Source organism: Mauremys mutica, chromosome 8 (assembly GCF_020497125.1).
Source record: "Mauremys mutica isolate MM-2020 ecotype Southern chromosome 8, ASM2049712v1, whole genome shotgun sequence".
NCBI lineage: Eukaryota > Metazoa > Chordata > Testudines > Geoemydidae > Mauremys > Mauremys mutica.
The window spans coordinates 89092088-89113242 of NC_059079.1; the positions used below are offsets into that span (position 1 = coordinate 89092088).

Consider the following 21155-nt stretch of genomic DNA (forward strand, 5'->3'; position numbering starts at 1 on the left):
AAGGTACTTATCTGGCTCCTATTACTGTAATAATCTTCAATGTGTGTATCTTCACAACACCCCTGTGTGGTAGGAAAGTGCTATTATCCCCATTTTACAGATGGGGAGACTGAGGCACACAGTAACTAAGCACATTAATCCTTCAAAGGGCATTAACCTAAAGCAAACTAATTTGGCCACTTTACTTCTGAAGAAGAGCAACTGACTAAGGGGTTAATGCACTTTAACTTTACACCTTCAGTTCATTCATCTTAACATTCCTGAACATCCCTGTTCAGAGAAGCCCTGCATGACAAAGGCAGCCGAGAGCAAAAAAAAGACTCTCCTGAGGTAGCTGAATGCCTGCTTACCCGGAACTATTTGGCTGACACTAACAACTTGGAGGGAAGAGTGATTGTACTGATATTTGGTTTTGCAATAAAAGCTATCAACCTCCATTTTCGGTCTTAAAATACAAAAAATAGCTGCACTTAGAATATAATTTCTTCTTCTTACCAAACTGTTGAAAACGAGAGCTGAGTGAATATTGCCCAAAAATTCTGCAAACATGCACTCACATTTTTAAACAAATGCTCTTTGACTGCGTTCATGCTCCTTTTGGGCTCACATGCCAGGAATATTCTAGCAACCTAGTTTATTGTCAGGAAAGTTCATGGAAACAGCAAATTTTAGTGAATATTGGACAATATGCATAGAAAGCAAATTTGAATTGTGACTATGTACGCTGGACATCTGATTCTCGGGGTTAAATTCATCCAAACAGGAAAAAAACAAATAGCCTATGACCTGCACTTCATATCGAACTTACCAATGAAGCATAGAATTTCAATTACCAAAATGTTGTAGTGAATGGTCTACAGATAAGGAATTATTAGAGAAAAATATTCCATGGATAACAATTATAAAGGATCTGGAGCATTCTACTAGGGGAAAGAAAAACAGAAGATGGCAAGTTTCCCTTACAGGGACTTTAAGTGGAATTCACACCTTGTTCCGAATGCCTGCAGTACATTCCGGACTGATAATTGTCTCCATGGTTCAGTTCCGGATCAAACAAAGCAGCAGCTTCATAAGTAGTTTCTGTGTGCAAGTTACACATTATGAATAGGGCTTGATTCACTGCTGCTCTGCATCTTGTGTAGTTATTTACACAAGTGCAAAGGGGGTTTAAAATACTACCATGTGGTTTGGTGTCATTTTGCACTCCTTTTGCAGATGTTGTGAATTAAGACACAATGTCTAGGGTAGGAGAGAACTGGACCCATAGGAAACCAATACTACTTGAGACTGCCTTAAAAAGCTTTTATATGGGTGTTTGAAAAAAAATGTCTTTATTTCATTGCTAATGAAACAACCAGTTTTTACTGATATTTATGCAGTCAGCAGTGAAGTAAACCAATAAAAATCCATTTTTGAAGGAGCCGAAAGGCACAAAAGTTGCCAAAAAATAAACACAAACCAAAAACCAGAAGCCTTCTCCATGGCCCAGTATGCATGTCCTACTCCCAAACTAGGGGAGCGTTTAATGGGCCACATTGCAACTGGCTAGACATGGCCTAGTAGTAATTCAAGTAATATCTCTTGTTCACTTACCTTAGTTAAAAAAGAACAAAATCCACTGAAACCTCCAAATTGTAATATATGAAATCTTGTATTCCTGTTACTCTCTCCTTTTCTTCCCCCAATTCCATCCCTAATTATATTTAGGGTTACCAGATAGCAACTGTGAAAAAACAGGACATGGGTGGAGAGTAATAGGTACCTATATAAAAAAAAAAAAAAGTCCCAAAGAATGGGACTGTCCCTTTAAAAACGGGACATCTGGTCACCCTAATTATATTCAACATCAATCTGCCACATCTTGTCCCTATTTAGATTGTGGGCAGGGCCTGCCTTTTATTTGTGTTTCTGTGTTTGTACAACACCTAGCACAATGGGTTGTGGTCTGGGACTCTACTCTCATGCAAATACTAAATAAATACTAATGGAATGAACTGGCTATTGTTTATATCTATCTGTATCTATGCACTACTCTTCTCTGAGGGTTAGATGTGTCAAAGGCCCTATGCCACTAACAGCTAATGGAGATTCTTGTTAAGCAGTGGGGACTGAGAAAGAAGGTAAATTAATTATCTATGACCAACACTGCAGATGTTTTGAGGGATGTGTGTGTAGGGTGGTAACATGGATGGTAATTTCTCTCTGACTTTCATCGCTTCTCTCAATTCTGGACCGAGATGCAGTACTCCTAGAAAGCAAACAGCCCCTCCCTGGGATGGGATCCCATCCAGGAGGAAGCATTAGGATTTCCAGACCCTGAGATCATTCAGTATAAAAGATAACAAGGGGGGGGGAAGAGAACTTGCAGAAACATTCATGCTATAAATACCTTAATGATTAAAGGGACTTGAGATAAGGAAACAAAAACCCATTTACTGGGACAGAAAAGGCTTGATGTCTGCATTTTGCCTTTTCTGAGAACTGCCCATATGAGCGAGTGTGACGAGAAACAATCTGCTGCTTGTTTTAATGTCCAAACAGATTTCAGTGCAAAATGTTCCCCAAACAAACCGTCCTGCAGGTCCAGGTTCTCTCCAGAAATTGTTTCGGGGTTTTTTTAGGATTAATTCTCCAACTTCCTTGAAGCTTCATTCATAATTTGTTTGCTTGAAGTCACCTTTGCAATCCCATTTTTATAGGATGTGTTCACAACAGTATTTCTAATGCAGCAGTCGTATCTAGGTGCCTGATGATGAAATGGTGGCTGTAAATTCCATCTGGTTCCTTAGATTTGGGACAAGCACACCCTTCAAACTAGAAGTGATAAAAATTGCATCATTGTTGAAAGTTGCATGGCTAATACCATGAGGGATATTTTTACAAGTTCTCTCTAAAGACTCTGAGATTTTAGGCTTCTTCCTGCAAGATGCTGGGCACCTTAAATTCCCACTGCAATCAATGAGAAAAGAGGGTGCTCAGCACTGGCTGAGATACTTTTTACCGTGGGTAGGGAAGTAAGTCAGAAAGAGGCTCCGTTCACAAGACAGCATTATGAAAGTCAAGAGGAGAATAACCAGAATGCACAGAGTTCCACCTGATCTTAGGCCAATTGAATGACTCTAATTGGCATAACCCTCTGGCTGTTCTAATGTATATCAGAGATCAAAGCAGACCAGGCTAGCAAGGGTGTGGAAATGTGGCATAACTGTACCTCTTCTCAGCCCTCAGATGGGGCCAGATCTCAGATGTACCTGAGGATGGAGCTTGTTAATCCTCCTTTTCCTGTTGTGGTTTCCGTAGTATAGACAGTGGAAATCTCTTTCCATGTGTCTAGCTAAAATAAACTAGAGGAAGTTATGATGCTCAAATGGAAGGATGAGCTACAGTAAAAATAACCTCTTACATGTAAGCAAATGCAAGTAAAGTAATACCTACACCCTGAGTATTATTTCTGTGCTTTCTGTGCTTTGTTTCTTTATCTTCTTTATCATATTCTAAGCTTATCTAATTTAGGTTGAAAGCTCTTCAGAGCAGGGACTGTGTCTTTTTTTTCACCCAATCACTCTGAAGCGCATTGCAAAGCTATTTATAATCAAAGTATTTTGGTTCTGAACCTGCCTTTGAAATCAGCCTTGATTTCTTTTGAGGACCCTAGAGTCAGCCACAGCAAATACGGTGTCTCAGTTACAGGGCCAGCTGCACCTCTGTCCCCTTTGTGTTCTCTCTCTGAAGGCACCCCCTCAGGTGTCATCCCTTTACCTATCATCGGGTGGAATTCCACCAGTCTCCTGCTCTTAGCACTGGACTGCGGCCGGCACCCTGGGCTCCAGCACCCCATTGATCAATCGTGCTTACCCCACAGGTCCAAGAGAATTCAGATTACAGTGATTCTTCCCTTTGGGAGCCTGCAAGCAGTGTTGTGCAGTGACCAGACAGCCTTCTTGAAATCAAAGTACTGTTCATTTTAGCAGTAAGAAAAAGCATTAGAGAAAGAGGATTTTAAAACAACATGCAGGCTACACTCATGTCTATGTTACCTAAAGCCCTGCCATTCCCTGGTGGCAATCTAGACAGGGCAAACTTTTTCCATACACCTCAGCATCTTAGTCCAATTCCCCCAAATATCTCCCAATCTCTTGAGAGAGAGTCTCTTTTAATACAGCCAGAGTTCCGTTGTTCTTGTGAGCTCCTGGGCTTCGGCCTTCCTCATCAAAACTAGTTCTCTAAGTTGACTGGAGTCAGGAAATAGAGAATTTTCAAAGCTCATAGTTCAGACATTGTCTCTTAACTCTTACGTGTTTACTGAGGGGTGACTTGTCTTGAGACATTCAGAGATTCCAAGGCCAGAAGGGATCATCTGATCATCTAGTCTGTCCTCCTGCCTAACACAGGACATGAAACATCTCCAAAATAATTCCTAGAGTGTGTCTTTAATAAAGTACCCAATCTTGACTTAAAAAATTGTCAATGATCAGCCACCACCCTTGGTAAATTGTTCCAATGGTTAATTACTCTCGTTGTTAAAAATGTATGCCTGATTTCCAGTCCGAATTTAGCTTCAACTTCCAACCATTGGATCAGATTATACTTGTCTCTGCAAGACTGAACAGCCCATTATTGAATCAAACTGTAATCAAGGAACCCCTTAACCTTCTCTTTGTTAAGCTAAATAGATTGAGCTCCTTGAGTCTATCATTGTAAGGCAGGTTTTCTCTTTTTGTAATTAGAGTTTTTTAATATAAGTAATTTAATTTAATTAATAATTTGTAAATTATGGTTTTTCTCTGAATGCTCTTCAATTTATCAACATCCTTCTTGAATTGTGGACACCAGAAATGGATACAGTATTCCAGTAGTGGTCGCACTGGTGCCATATACAGAGGGTAAAATAACTTCTCTCCGGCTACCTGAGGTTCCCCTGTTGTAGGCAGCCAAGGATCAGGTTAGCCCTTTTAGCCACAGTGTCATACTGGGAGCTCATGTTCAGCTAATTATCCACTCTGACCCCAAAATCTTTTCCAGTCACTTCTTCTCAGGATATGGCTCTCCATACTATAAGGGGGAAGGAAGGAAGGAGGAATAGCTCAGTGGCTTGAGCACTGGCCTGCTAAACCCAGAGTTGTGAGTTCAATCCTTGAGGGGGCCACTTGGGGATCTGGGGCAAAATCAGTACTTGGTTCTGCTAGTGAAGGCAGGGGGCTAGACTTGATGACCTTTCAGGGTCCCTTCCAGCTCTATGAAATAGGTATCTCTCTATTTTTTTAAGTGAGTATGGCCTGCATTCATTGTTCCTTGACATATACACTTACATTTAGCTATATTCAAACATAGATTGTTTGCTTTTGTCCGGTTTACCAAGCAATCGAGAGCTCTCTTTCAGCGACCAGTCTTCTTCATTATTTACCAGTCCCCCAACTTTTGTGTCATCTGCAAACTTTATCAGTGAGGATTTTGTGTTTTCTTCCCAGTCATTGATAAAAATGTTAAATAGCACAGAGCCAAGAACCAATCCCTGATGAACCTCACTAGAAACACACCTGTTCAATGATGATTCCCCATTTACAATTACATTTTGATAACTTATCGGTCAGCTATTTAATGTGCGCCGTGTTAATTTTATATCATTCTGGGTTTTTTTAAACACAAAGTCATACAGTTCCAAGCCAAAAATGGCTTACAGAAGTCTATTACATCAATACTATTACCCTTATCAACCAAACTTGTAATCTCATTTAAAAAAAAAAAAAAAAAAAGATTCTTTCCCTTCCTGCTATTTTTCCCTGAAAAATCCTTCCTATTAAACTAAATCAACATGTTTACACAGAAAACATATATAACCAATAACCAGGTCAACATAGAGTGTTAATGTTATTACAGAACAGCTCGAGCACCGTTAAATATGTCACTGAAACAAATTAAGGTTAAGAGTCTACCCTCCTTTCTCCATTAGTTGGGAAATTCTCAGTTAAGATGCCCAAAGGAAAATTTTATTCTGCCCCTCCTATTCCCAATCCCTCCACTCCTGGGGCCAAAGGCACAAGGTGGCCAAGCAGTCATTTCCATCTGAAGGCTGTTTAGTGGCCTTAATTAAGTCAGTTTGTCTCAGTCCTGATGCCATTAAAAAGATATTTCTGTCCCCCAAGATCACAAATGGACTACATATTCCTGGGGGCAGTTTTAGAAGAAAGATTAAGGGAGCTTGACTCACCCTCTCAGCTGGCATCTCTTGGTCAATGCTGGGATACCTTGGTGGAGGGTTTGGTGGTAGAGTCGTCCATTACCTGTACTCTGTACCCACACTATTTTCAGGACTTCTGGACTCATAGCTAGAAATAGGGAGAAAAGACGCTTCACTTGCAAAGCACAAAACAAGTAGTGAATTAGTATCAGGCCAGAAGGCCCGGACAGTCTGCTGTGTGCAGCACAGGCAGTTCTTTAGCTTTCTTCTCTAATGAAACTAAAAGCCCAACTATATTAGCATAATCTAGATAGTCCATAGAAATCTGGCACTTGAACCACACAAGAGGACCAAGGACTTCACATACACTGAAACTATCTGGCAAATAGTCGCAGCCAGAAGGTAAATTCTCTTTCACAGCTTGACGATAGGAACAGCTTGGAATGCTGCGTAATGAGGATTTTAACCTGACTCGCACAGTGTCAGGTCAGCAGCTTGTCTTCCGTGGGAACCCCAAGGGGTATTATTACTCGCCTGTTAAATTGCCAGTCAGTGTTAGAGCACTAATCAGTGTCAGTGCACAAAATGCCAGAATCAACTGTCAGAGTCCTTACACCTTGCTCTATTTGAGTTTATAATTCTCAGTGTGCAGCCTGGTTCTCACAAAGCTCCTACACAGTGCGGGCACTTCCTTGCCAAAACTTACCCCAGTGCACTAGGCAAGCACTTTTCAGATTCAAACCCCTTTGTTTGTACAAATGGTAACAAATACAATAAATACTTCCGCAGCTTTTACGGGCTCTTATTGTTTAAGTGTTATTCCACAAACTGAGGTAAACAAACATGCACTTTGGAATCATTATGGACAGTAATATTTATGAGCTGACCTTCACAAGCCATCTATGCCTTTCAGCCTCTGCTGTTAAGTACAGTTTAATTACTATCTTCTGGCCAATAGCAAGGGTTACATTTTGTAGGGTTTTGCCACATAATTACATAGAGGGCTCTTAAGCTAGATTCATTGGGGGTGATTACCTATCTGATTACAATGAAGCAAATCAGCAGCAATTGCACTGAAGTCAATGTATACTGCTGTAAAACCAGAATGAGAAGAGACTCAGGCTCACTGACTCCTGCCCCACCCTCTGGGAAATTTTATAGGAATTCAAAAGAGAGAGGCAAGTAAATATGTTAGCTGAAGAACTAAGGAAACAACTTCTTAGTATATGCATAACATGCCTCGGGATTCACCACCAAATTTGGTCCGCTGGTTGGATCATTAGCTTCCCCGGCCTGGGCAGGGTACTGACAGGGAGTGCAATGTGAATGCTGACCCATGCACCCCTATGGCATCTTAGAACATGAACTGTACAGATGACAGGGACTGGATGGCTCAGGGACATAAATCATCAGTTCAAATGTGTCTCCAGTTAGTAGAGATTAGAAAGTCATTCCCATGTGAAGGTTGCTCAGTGACCTATGTCAGATGAGTTGGTGGTCTCAGTCAAGATCCCAATCAATGGGTCCACATCCTCTCCCTGCCAAATACCCCATGACAACTGATGTTTGATATTCACATGCAAAAGTTTTTGTTAGCATGAAGTTCAGGTTGCAGGTACTTAGCAGTTCCCATGCCCTTCCACACTGTGAGGGTTTAATATCCAAAACACACAGTGTTAAGGTGACACTTGGGCCCGGTCCCCATAGGGACTGTAATAGTACCTGAGAAATTGAGAATATAGCTATATTTTATCCCTCAGTAACAAAACCTGCCATTTTCTCTGTGCTCCCCACAATTCCAAATCTTATTGACACAGCACAGTGGATCCTCACAGTGGTCCATGCAGCACCATTGATCTGGGGAGTACTTGGTGGTGGCAGAGATCACACTGGACAAAGGGGCTGAGGGAGGGTTAAGACACAGTGATCTTCCTGAGGAACTGTTTATTTAAAAGGGCAGAGTTAAGGTTGTGTGGGAGTGTCACCTTACCTGCACATTTCTGGGTTTGCATCATTTGAGTTTTGGGAATTAAGCTCTCATAGTCTGGAAGGGCATGCAGAGCCGAACACACTAAGTACCTGCATTCTTATTGCCACATTAACAAAGTTTTTACGAGTGAATATGCACCAGGTTGACATTTGATTACTAAAATGTTTGCTGATCCCTATCTGCAGTATGAGTGATGCGTGCCAGTCAGATAAGCCTAAAGCAGTTAAAGAGCTAGTGGCTGTGGCCATACTGGAAAATGGAATTCTGAAGCAAAGACAGATCCGTGGGTTGTTTGGTTGGTTGTGACACATGACCAAGGCCGGCTCTAGGCACCAGCATTCCATGTGCTTGGGGCGGCACTTTTCAAGAGGTGGCACAATGGCTTTTTTTTTTTTTTTTAAGCTTTGGGTGGCAAAAAGCCTGGAGCAGGCCCTGCACATAACTCAAAATGCTTCTCAGGCTTAATTTCAAAGCAAGTGTAGGCCAAGCTCAGGGAATAGAATGCAAGTCTGGACTGTGCTGTAGAGGGCTTGAGTTCTCGCTTGTCCACTTTATAGTTTCAAGGAATATGGACTAGGTTCAAAGGAATTGGATTGGATTGAAATTCCACCAAATTTCAAAGGAGTTGGATTGGGTCACAATAGATGATGGGAAATTCCAGTTTTGATCTCTCAAATTAACTATGTCAGATTCAAGTAAGACAGTGGTTTTCAAACTGGGGTACATGGGCTCTCATCAGGGGCTCCATGAGAAAAATCATGTAATGGTAGACAACGTATTTTATTTCGTACAGAACTTTTCAAACCATGGTGCATGCCCCCATAGGGGGTGTGGAGGAACATTCAGGAGGGCAAGCAGCTCAGCTCAACTGAGTTACAATTTTTGACTGTGCAACCCCTCCTTCCTCCCTTTCCCCCCGCAACCCAGGCAGATGAGGTGGCCTGATTAAATGAGTCAGGGGGTGGAGGTGGCGCTCCCTCTCTGAGCTGCCTGGCATCTGCCACTCCCCTCTCCCCCAAGAGTTCCTCCGCTCCCTGCTGAGGGGGGTGCACCCCACAGTTGAAAATCTCTAGAGCTGTTGCTAAATGGAAGGAGGCACGCATCACCTCTGCCTATCTCAAATAGGGGTACACAGTAGATGTTATTTGGAAAGGGGTACGCAGCCTAAAACATTTGAAAACCACTGAAGTAATAGATAATCATCTGGGGGAGCTTGCCAAAAGCAAAGGGACATGAAGATCTACCAGCGGAAGCTTCTTGAGCTGCTCTGGCTCCCATGTCTACTCTTAGGCCTGGTCTACACTGGGTGAGGGGAAATCGATCTAACCCACGCAACTTCAGCTACAAGAATAGCATAGCCAAAGTCGACGTATCTTAGATTGAATTCAAATTACTTACTTCGCATCCTTGCAACACCCTGCGGCTCCCCCATCGACTTTGCTTCTGCCTCTCGCAGAGCTGGAGTTCAGCAATTGACGGGAGAGAGATCGGGGATCAATTTATTGCGTCTACACTACATGCGATAAATTGATCTCCGATAGATAGATCACTACCCGCCAATCCGGCGGGTAGTGTAGATGTACCCTGAATGTTCAGAATTCCATGTTTTTCATGGTACTGGCCTTCTGACATATGTGCCTCGCTGTAAGCTCAGAAGTGAGGAGCATGACATAAGACCAATGTATGAGAAATATATAAGTTGCATGTATTCAGGTCATCATTACAGCCACTTTAGGAGAAAGGCAGATAAGTGCTACCTCAGCCAAATGGCTTCCAAAACCCAAAGCCAAACAGCCCCCACTATCACTTGAAACTAATCATTTGTCATTATGCGTGGGAAAAGTTCTCAGGATGAGATTTGTCATTTTCTTCTGCTAGATTCTAATTTATGTAGTTCTGGAATAGTTTCACATAGTCTCTGCTCCCATTGTTAAAGCTGTTTATACTGGGAAAACATTCCCAATCCCCAACTGGGATATATATTTATAGGCACACGTGCGCACACACACAATTTGTTTAAAATACCCTTCCCCTAAAAATCTCCTCCCCGGCTCCAGCACAGCATTTCCTCAGTGGTATCTTACCTTGCCTTTGAGAACCTGTTCCAATGAAAAAAAAATCCATCACCTATCCCTTCAGGAGGGATTCTCTTCTCACACCAATCTGATAGCAGTGCAAGTTCTGACGTTGACATAAACTATGACCGTATAGATCATTGTTGCAACCACTGTTATATATTGGCAGCAAATGTTGTACAAAGGTTGTCATGTGAGGTGTCTATAAAAAGGTTATGATTTGCTGGTTATGATTATGCTATCTGTATGTTGTATCATTTTTGTAGTTGAAGTTATGAGTATTGGCTATGTACTTAGAATCAAAACACATCGAGATACAAGTAGCCTCAGTGAAGCATTTGGTCAGCTTCTTGAGAAAAGACTATTCTTTCTCAATGAAGAAACACTTAACTGACCATGAACTTTGGGAGATGCCAATCCACATCTGAGCTTTCCTGGGAATGTTCAAACTAACATGTAAACAATGGTGTCAGCCTCTAAAGGACTGAGTCATGCATGGACATGTGACTTGCCCATGTGACTCCAAACTCCATCTTGCTGTTGTGATTTTCCACAGTAAGAACAAAAGGGTGTCCTTCCACAGGGCAGAGAAATTTAAAAGGCCCTGGAAACCCCTCCATTTTGCCTTCAATCCTGCTTTTTACCTCTGGAGGAACTTTGCTACACTGAAGCTCTGAACAAAGGACTGAATGACTCATTCAAGCTATGGATGTACTCCAGAGACTTGATTTGAACCTGCTGTTTATTCTATCACTGCTACAAGCCTGAACCAAGAACTTTGCCATTACTGTATGTAATTGATTCCATTTAACCAATTCTAGCTCTCATCTATATTTCTTTCTTTTTATGAATAAACCTTTAGATTTTAGGATTGGCAACAGTGTGATTTGTGGGTAAGATCTGACTTGTATATTGACCTGGGTCTGAGGCTTGGTGCTTTGGGATCAGGAGAACTTTTTTCTTATACTGGGGTATTGGTTTTCATAACCATTCCTCCCCATAACAAGTGGCACTGATGGTGATACTGGGAAACTTGAGTGTCTACGGGAATTGCTTGTATGACTTCTGGTTAGCCAGTGGGGTGAGACCGAACTCCTCTCTGTTTGGTGTTCCTTAATAGTAAAGGAAACCCAGCCTTGAGCTGTAACCGCCCTGTTCTAAGCAATTTGTCCTGAATTGATACTCTCAGTTGTGTCCCGCCAGAGGCGGCATCATTACACAAGTCTACTGACTTCATTGGAGTTACTTCTGATTTGTGCCAGTGTGAGAAAGTGCAAACAGGTCCTGCATCTCCAATGTCTTCATGTCTTCCTTTGAAAATAATTCAAGGATGATGCTCTATTCTGGCTAATACAGATGCTTAAGTGCAATGTGCTTTTATTAGTGAGGGAAGATTAGAATTAGTTGAATCATTTGTTGCAAATGTAGTCCTTTCTACTGGTCGTGGATTTCTCAGGAGCCGAACCAGGTTTCTACAAATGTGTTCTATAGATATAGATATTCATTCACCCCAACAAATTTCATTCTAAGTCTCACTCTTCCTTGGTCACTAAAGGCCCTGTCATAAACAGATAGTTAAGGGTTAAGGTCTGTTTTACCTGTAAAGGGTTAACATGTAGTACCTGGTGACCACCTGACCAGAGGACCAATCAGAGATAAGATTTTTTCAAATCTCTGTGGAGGGAAGCCTTTGTCTGTGTGAGAACTGTTTTTGGATCTAACAGAGTACAGTCATGTCTCCAAGTTCTCCTGGAGTAGTTTCTACTAATTAATAGTGAGTATTAATTAGAAAGGCGAATTAGTCTTATGATTTGATTTCGATATTTGCAATTGTGTGTTTGCTAAAGGAAATGCTTTATTCCTGTTTGCTGATATTGCTTTTACTGAGAAAAGAGGGAGAGGGGATTCTCTCCAGAGATTGATAAGGTTATACCCTATGAGTGTCCAGCTTGGGCTCATAGAGATTCTGTATTTTTTCTTTTTATTCTTTAATAAATTCTTTTCTTTTCTTTGGACTTGGTTAATTCCTTCCCTTGGGGAAATTCAGGGGAAGGGGAGGGGGAAGTGGGCTGCTTCCCTGTGTGTAGAGATTCAAGGCATTTGAATCCAGGCAACTCTGTCTCCAGAGCAGGCTGGAGAGAGGGAAGAGGGGGGGAGGTTCCTCCTCTGTGAATTGATCTGTGTTCCCAAGGGGGGAAACAGGGGTGTCCCGGCCCACGGAATTGACCGGGTGGTGGCAGCCGAAGGGGAGACCTACCCTAGGATTTTGGGGTGGGGGAAGACATGCGGGTCCTCACTTTGAAACCGCCCAGTTTCAAGTGAGGGTAGACTCCTGACATGGTGGCAGCGGAGTTTCGAACCCATTGTTACAAGGAGTTTTTTTCAGCTAGGCTACGCTGAAGGGAGCTATTCTCTTCTTCTATAGCAGGAAAGCAACCTGACAGAAGAGGGAGTTTACAGTTTCAGCCAGGTTGGCTGGAGGAAATTAAGTTTCCAGCAGGCTTTGTTGGGAAACAGATTTTCTTTCTTGAAGCAGTTTTCAGGGTTAGGAGTTTTTTTTTCTCTGCTGGCTATGCTGAGGAAAAACTCTTCCCTAGAGGTGTGTCCTTCCTTTGTGATATCAGGTATCACTCAGGATTCCTAAGGTGGGGGGAAGTGCTCGACAAAGTACATTCCCATCCAACAGGGAAAACAGGTTTGGGGGGGGGGGGGGGAGACAGAAACCCTCCAGCCAGATTTTTTTTCCCTGTGTCTTTTCAAATCCTCTGGAGCCAGGGAATACAAATCTCTGAGAGGATTTACTACACTTTTCTGCAGGTACTAAGTAGCACCAGCCGGCCAGCTGGGCTTATTAGGAAGATTGTTTTTTTGGAAACAGATTTTCAGCTGGGTTTAGCTGAGGCATAAGGTTTCTAACAGGCTGTGTTAGAAAAGGATTTTTTTCCTTCTTCTTTTCTTTTTTCTCCTTTTTTCTTTCTGTCTGCTTAAAAACAGCTAGGAAAGAGGTGCAAGTTTTTCTAGGAGGCTTGTTAGAAAGGACCCCCACTGTGAGGTACTTAGCAAGTTGCTAGAAACAGGACAAACCAGTTTTTTTGGTCTTCTCAGTATATCAGCAAACAGCAACTACACATTTGCAAATGAAAAGGTTTTGTTTCTTTTCTATTCAGTCTCTCGGGAATAGAGAGGGTTAGGAATTGGGGAAACCAATTCCCTGACTGCAAAGGGGTGTGGCCAGCACCAAAAAGCAACACCAGCAAGCCACACATAAAATTCACTAACTGCAGAGGGGTGTGGCCAGCACCAAAAAGCAACACCAGCAAGCCACACATAAAATTCACTGACTGCAGAGGGGTGTGGCCAGCACCAGAAGGCACTGTTCCCCATCCCAAGAAATTTCCCACCTACATGGCAGGTGAGGACACTAAGGCCTTCTTCAAAAAGGTTAAAAGGACCTGCCATGGGTACAGCATCCCTGAAGACCAGTACAAGGACTGGTCAGGAAAGTGGACTTTTGCTGTCTATGACAATTATTCCATCCCCATGCTATTGGGGAAAGACTTGGCCAACCATGTGCAGCTGGCCAAGAGGGGGGGAGTGGTCACCCGCGGCCAGGCCAAACAAGCAGGCACTCCCATCCCTGTTCCTGAGCCATCCACCAGGACCCTGTCTGTGTTACCAGAGACCCAGACAGAGGTGGTGGAACCGGATCCCATGCCAACAACTACAGCAGCCATAGTACATCCAGTCCCAGGACCGGAACTGGAAAAGCAACCAGCGGCAGAACCAGCGCCAGCACTGACGCCAGCGCTTGCAACTCCACCGCCAGGGGGCGCCAACGGGCCTAAACTGGCAGAAGCAGCAGACAACTCTACCCAAGAGGCTCAGCCAGAGCCTAAAATATCACCTTGTGCACCAGCGGAGAGCGGTCCACAGTCAATGAAAACAACCTCATCACCTACATCGCTCCCAGAGGAACTGGTGTCTCCCGCCTCAAGGGAACAGTTCCAGACTGAGCAGGAAGCCGATGACAGCCTTAAGAAAGCTTTGGGCGGCGGCACGAAGCAACCCACCGCCTCTCAGCTCTTCTACCCAATTCCAGTTTGTTGTAAAACAAGGACTTTTATATAAGGACATTCTTTCTGGTGGACACCAGGAAGGCCAGCATCCTCAAAGACAGTTGGTAGTTCCAACTAAGTACTGGGACAAGCTCTTAAGCTTGGGCCCTAACATCCCAGGGGGCATTCTGGGGTCAACAAAGCAAAAACAGGTTAAAAACATTCCTTCCACTGGGAGGGGATGGGCAAGGACGTTGCCAAGTATGTCCGCTCAAATGCATACAAAGTGTTGTTCAATGTCAAATATCTTGTTGTTTACATACTTAGTAGTATATGTGATAGTGCATGTGTTTTGTTTATCTGTTTATTTTACAGTTCTAGAAGGAAATCACCACCAGTAGTTCCCACTGTTGGCGATTTGGGGGGCGTGTCATAAACAGATAGTTAAGGATTAAGGTCTGTTTTACCTGTAAAGGGTTAACATGTAGTACCTGGTGACCACCTGACCAGAGGACCAATCAGAGATAAGATTTTTTCAAATCTCTGTGGAGGGAAGCCTTTGTCTGTGTGAGAACTGTTTTTGGATCTAACAGAGTACAGTCATGTCTCCAAGTTCTCCTGGAGTAGTTTCTACTAATTAATAGTGAGTATTAATTAGAAAGGCGAATTAGTCTTATGATTTGATTTCGATATTTGCAATTGTGTGTTTGCTAAAGGAAATGCTTTATTCCTGTTTGCTGATATTGCTTTTACTGAGAAAGGGGGGAGAGGGGATTCTCTCCAGAGATTGATAAGGTTATACCCTATGAGTGTCCAGCTTGGGCTCATAGAGATTCTGTATTTTTTCTTTTTATTCTTTAATAAATTCTTTTCTTTTCTTTGGACTTGGTTAATTCCTTCCCTTGGGGAAATTCAGGGGAAGGGGAGGGGGAAGTGGGCTGCTTCCCTGTGTGTAGAGATTCAAGGCATTTGAATCCAGGCAACTCTGTCTCCAGAGCAGGCTGGAGAGAGGGAAGAGGGGGGGAGGTTCCTCCTCTGTGAATTGATCTGTGTTCCCAAGGGGGGAAACAGGGGTGTCCCGGCCCACGGAATTGACCGGGTGGTGGCAGCCGAAGGGGAGACCTACCCTAGGATTTTGGGGTGGGGGAAGACATGCGGGTCCTCACTTTGAAACCGCCCAGTTTCAAGTGAGGGTAGACTCCTGACAGGCCCATTGCATGGTTTCTGCTCCTCGAGCACCCATGACAAAGGAAGGGTGAAGAACAAAAAATTCTATGAGGAAGTGTTAGCTGCTGTAGCACCCTGGTCACTGAAGTTGCTACAGCACAGAGGAGGCTAAAGTCTTGATTGGAGTCAGTCAGCAAATTCCTAATAAAGATTCCTGACACTTGGTGTCAATTGATGGGCTCATGAGACAATTCGGTCAGTAACTGGGTAGATATATATCTGGGAGGAACAGCAAATCATGAGGAGCTCAGAAGGGGAACTGGGAGAGAAGTTGTGTGGCACATACTCTGGTAGGAACTGAAACTGGTGATTAAATAGACATATGGTAAAAAGGAGAGAGCCTGGGGTGTTTGTGACTGAGGGACCTGAAAACAGGTTCGGCAGTATAGCCCAATCTTTAGATTACAAATTAATTATATGGATTACTTAAGAATCCCCAGTTATTTCTTTGAGGATTGACAGGTTCTTGTCCCAAGATCAGGCCCAGTGTTATTCAAATTATTATATAGTTGGGAACCCCAATGTGCACAATTGCAACACTAACAAACTATAGGAACTCTTCTACAATTAATAATAGTTTATTAATACAGTTAGCACAGTCACGAACACCCCAACTCAGTAAGGTAGATAGAGATACTACAGAATGTACACCTGCACCCTCATATACTCCTGCCATCCCTTGCAGAACAGTCTTCCTCATCACCACCAGTGGACATCATTCTGGCACCTCCCAAGGACTACATCTCTCTCTCTTACCGCCCCTAGGCTGTGATGACACTTTTATACTATGATATGCATCACACATAGTGTCGTCAGCATATCAATAGGGGTATTTCCCTTATTTGTATATCTTTACTTTATTTTGAAATATCCTTCTATAGGTTACTTTATTAATGATCTTAACATATACATCAATTAGTTACCATGGCCCTCTTGTGGATGTAGCTCATCTACATCAGTTCATTGCCAGGAACCTCTTCTGGCTGGGTCCTGTTCCTATGGTCAGAAACTCCCCTTAAGCACTATTTTCAGCTCCCCAGTATTTGGAGTTTTATTGGGCCATGTATCTGTGCAAAGTTTATTTGTTCAAAGTTCATAGACCTAAAGCCTTATGCTAACTTGCTGAAGCTAATGTCTGACAGGATACAGGCCTGTAAGTTCCTTGCATTACTGCTGAATATAATTGAAAGCGCTGAATATAATAAAGGCAAACTAGCCCCCTGGGACAGATTCTGTGAAGTCCACTAGATATCTCACTTTGCCAATCTACTTAGTGGTTGGTATGCAGGTGTTTTGGTGATGAGCAGCAGTACAAACCCTATGAGATGTAGATTGACAGCTCAGACTTTTCCTAACATTTAACAGGAGACCAACAAATAATGAAAAATAAATATTGCCCTTTTCACTGAATTTTCAGATGCATAATTATCTGTGCTTAAATATGTAAAACTTCCAGGGTTCCTGAACATACTTCTGAATCAAGTTACCTCTGGAGTAATGGTAAACTAAACTCGTTGCCTTTATTCATGACAATATTGGCAAATCAGCTCTCAGCCACCTCTGAACACTTCACTTGGAGCATCCAAATGATATTTTCATACATAGAATCTAACTCTTCAGCCCCTAAAAGTAGAGTCTGTATGACTATCTGTCATAACTATAAAGGGAAGGATAACAACCCTCCTGTATACAATTCTATAACATTCCTCCTGGCCAGGGCACCACAATCCTTTTACCTGTAAAGGGTTAAGAAGCTCAGGTAACCTGGCTGACACCTGACCCAAAGGATGAATAAGGGGACAAGATCAGGGGTGAGCTGGAGCCGGTTCGCACGAACCCGTTGTTAAATTTAGAAGCGGTTTTAGAACCGCTTGTTAACTAGCTTCCCTGCGAGGGAAGCTTTGATGGGCTCTGCCTGGGAAGCCTGTAATTCCTCCTCCCGACCGCCGGGGGGCGCTGCGCTGTGCTGCGAGAGCCATGTGAGCTGCCTCCTGGCCCTGTTGCTGCTCCTGCTCTTTGGACCTCTGGCCCTGGGGCTCCTGCTGCTGCTGCCCCGTGAGTCCCCGGCTGCGTCCTGCTGCTCCCAGCCCCACCCCCGTGTGAGTATCTGCGCCCCTCCCCCGCCTTCCCTGCCCCCAGCCAGCCCCTGCCACAGCCCCTGCCCCCAGCCAGCCCCAGCCACCCCCTGCCCCCAGCCGCCCTCTGCCCCACCCCCAGCCCACAGCCACCCCCTGCCCACAGCCAGCCCCCCAGCCCCTGCCCCCAGCCGCCCCCAGCCAGCCCCTGCCCCCAGCCAGCCCCAGCTACCCCCTGCCCCCAGCCAGCCCCTGCCCCCAGCCAGCCCCAGCTACCCCCTGCCCCCAGCCACCCCCTGCCAGCCCCTGCCCCCAGCCACCCCCAGCCAGCCCCTGCCCCCAGCCAGCCCCTGCCCCCAGCCGCCCACAGCCACCCCCTGCCCCCAGCCACCCCCTGCCACCCCCTGCCCCCAGCCAGCCCCTGCCCCCAGCCACCCCCAGCCACCCCCTGCCCCCAGCCACCCCCTGCCAGCCCCTGCCCCCAGCCACCCCCCTGCCCCCAGCTAGCCCCTGCCCCCAGCCACCCGCAGCCAGCCCGTCTGCATCACCTGCCCACAGCCAGCCCGTGTCACTCCCTGCCTCCAGCTAGCCCTGCCCCACGCCCCTATCTGCAGCCAGCCCCACATCCACTGGTGCCCTGCGGTTCCCAGGGCAGTAACCCTGCACACCTGCTTTAATGAGGGGGGGCAGGGAGCAGCTGGGACCCACACATGTGCACACCCTAGAGTGACCAGACAGCAAGTGTGAAAAATCGGGACGAGGGTGAGGGGTAATAGGAGCCTATATAAGAAAAAGACCCAAAAATTGAGACTGTCCCTGATCACCACCCACACATGTGAAACGGAGCTCATTTCTAGTTCAGCCCCATCTTTTTAAAAAAGAACTTTAGGTAGGGTTAAAATACATCTGTATTTTCCTGGACATGTCAGGCTTTTTCGGTTCTTAATCACCTCCTGGGAAAATATGGACGTATGGTAACCCTATTGGTACAAAAAATACATACTGTCGCACATCCCTTAAATCAGAACTTTTTATAGGGAACCCGTTGTTAAATCAGAACTTTTTATAGGGAACCCGTTGTTAAGATTTTGGCAGCTCATCACTGGACAAGATACTTTCAAATCTTGAGGGGGAGGGGAAGGTTTTTGTTTGTGCTCTTTACTTTGGTGGTGTTCGCTCTTGGGACTAAGAGGGACCGGACATCAATCCATGTTCTCCAAATCTTTCTGCACTAGTCTCTCATATTTCAAACTTGTAATTAACAGCCAGACAAGGTGTGTTAGTTTTATTTTTGTTTTCTCAACTTGTAGGTGTTCCTTTGCTAGAGGGAGGTTTATCCCTGTTTTGCTGTAACTTTAAAACTAAGGCTAGAGGGGGTTCCTCTGGGCTCTTTGAATCTGATTACCCTGTAAAGATATTTCCATCCTGATTTTACAAAGAAACTTTACCTTTTCTTTTAATAAAATCCTTCTTTTAAGAACCTGATTGATTTTTCATTGTTTTAAGATCCAAGGGTTTTGGATCTGTGTTCACCAGGACTAATTGGTGAGGGTATACTCTCAAGCCTACCCAAAAAAAGGGGTGTAAGAACTTGGGGAGGGGGGAAGGAATTAGTCTCAAATCTGCCCAGGAAATGGGGGATTAGGGACTAGGGAAATATTTGGGGAAAGGCAGAGTTCCAAGTGGTTCTCCCCTAAGTTTTGGAACACGCTTGGTGGTGGCAGCTTACTGTTGACCTAAGCTGGTAAATAAGCTTAGGGGGTCTTTCATGCGGGTCCCCACATCTGTACCCTAAAGTTCAGAGTGGAGAAGGAACCCTGACATTATCTGATTGCACTATTCAAGAGCGTGTGAGGTCTGTATATCCTTCCAGTTCATTTTACAATAAAGCACCCTTTAAATAATCATGTAGTGCCCCTCTATTTGGGAAGATGCTGTAGCTCCCGCACAACATGAAACTGTCATTTAAAAAAAAAAAAAAAGTTGAGCAGCATGTAGCCTGCACAGCTGTAGGGAGGGTGGGCCATATTTTGCAAGTCAATTCAAATGCAAATGTCTCTCAATGACATATGGATTTCCTGATTCTCCTTCCTGTCCTCCTGATGACTGAGGTTTTATCTGACATCTCCACTGATGCATCTTGTAGGCTTTTATAATCTGGTTTACTGGTGTGCTAAGGGCGTTGTATCACTTGCAGCTAAGGCGTATCTAGTTATTTTATATATGCTGTCTGTCCACCCTTACATGGGGACTATACTAGAGATATAAGAATGCTTTATGGATCATTTATCACAATACGGTTATCCAGCAATGTCCATGTATTGTAATGTAGGCATTTTACATTGGCAGGTCAAAGAGTTTTTTAGAAGTCCTAAAGGCTCAGGGTTTAGGAACTACGTATTTTGTAGCCAAAATCTATTTTTCTTTTATATCTGCTGTGGTTTATGTTACTGAGCCATTAGTATTGGCTTTTTTTTTTTTTAATTTGTAAAGAATTTTGAAGCATTTGTCTGGGGAATAACATTCCCATAAATAACTACATGGACTTGGTAAAAAAATTAATTTAAAGAAAAAACATTAGGCCAAATATTTGGCCTAAGAGACCTTGGTCCAGTTAATAAATAGAAGATGCAGTCAAAATGTTCCAGATTTTGTTTTTAACAAAAAAAAGAGGGTCAATGTTTTATGCCAAAATATTTGCAAAAAAAAAATGTTCTTGGCTTTAAACTAGCTCTAAATAATAAGTGATCATACTAATACTTTGCACTTAGATCTCACTGTACATCTTCAAAGCACTTTACAAACATTAAGGGACTCAGCCACATGGCTGCCCTGTGACAGGTCAAAATCATTATCCCCTTCTTACAGATAGGGAATCTGTGTCAAAGACTTCACACAGGAAGTATGTGGGAGAGCCCAGTGGGAATAGGACCCAGGATGCCTGTTTCCCAATCATGTGCTCTATCCAGAAGAGCAGCTTTTCCACATCATTCAGTGATGATCCCTCCTCCAGTCATAGCTAGAACCAAATCCAAAAAAAGCATCAAAGTGTCAGGGGAAAAAAATTAGTAACGTGCACCCTATGCAATGGATCCTACTTTAACAGCTTTGTATTTCTGCACTGGTCAGATCTCTTAGAACTCCGCTGCCAGACAGGAGTGGATTCTAATTTAATCTGAACTTCCTTCAGGAGAGATACTTGGGGACTCCACTAACCACAAGCATTCTATCATTAGTCTGAAATTCCACCAGAACAGGTGCATCTGCTCCCTCTTAAACTACTGGCCTACAGCTCTGGTGTGATCCCAGCTCTGTTCCACCTTGAGCTAATTGTTTAAGGCGGACACATAGCCAAGAAACTGAGTCTGCAGTAGGCAAAAGAAAGTCTGGGCTGAAATGCTGGACAGTGTTACTCAAGTGTTTGTACTCCCAAGAGATATCAACCAAAAGCTACAACATTTCTTGGAAGCATATTTGTTTTTTAACTGGATGCGTGAGGGAACACACTATGCCCTAGTGAAGTGTGAGAGCCAGAATCAAAGTGCCAGCTATTAA

General features: G+C 43.8%; 1 protein-coding gene across 1 annotated transcript in view; it reads right to left on the bottom strand.

The window, feature by feature from the left end:
• Window positions 1-21155, bottom strand: part of HTR4 (5-hydroxytryptamine receptor 4) — a 226342-nt gene that overhangs the window by 168674 nt on the left and 36513 nt on the right. The window contains exon 2 of the mRNA XM_045026269.1: window positions 6209-6326. The gene's annotated coding sequence lies outside the window, so the exon portion shown is untranslated. The remainder of the gene's footprint in view (window positions 1-6208; window positions 6327-21155) is intronic.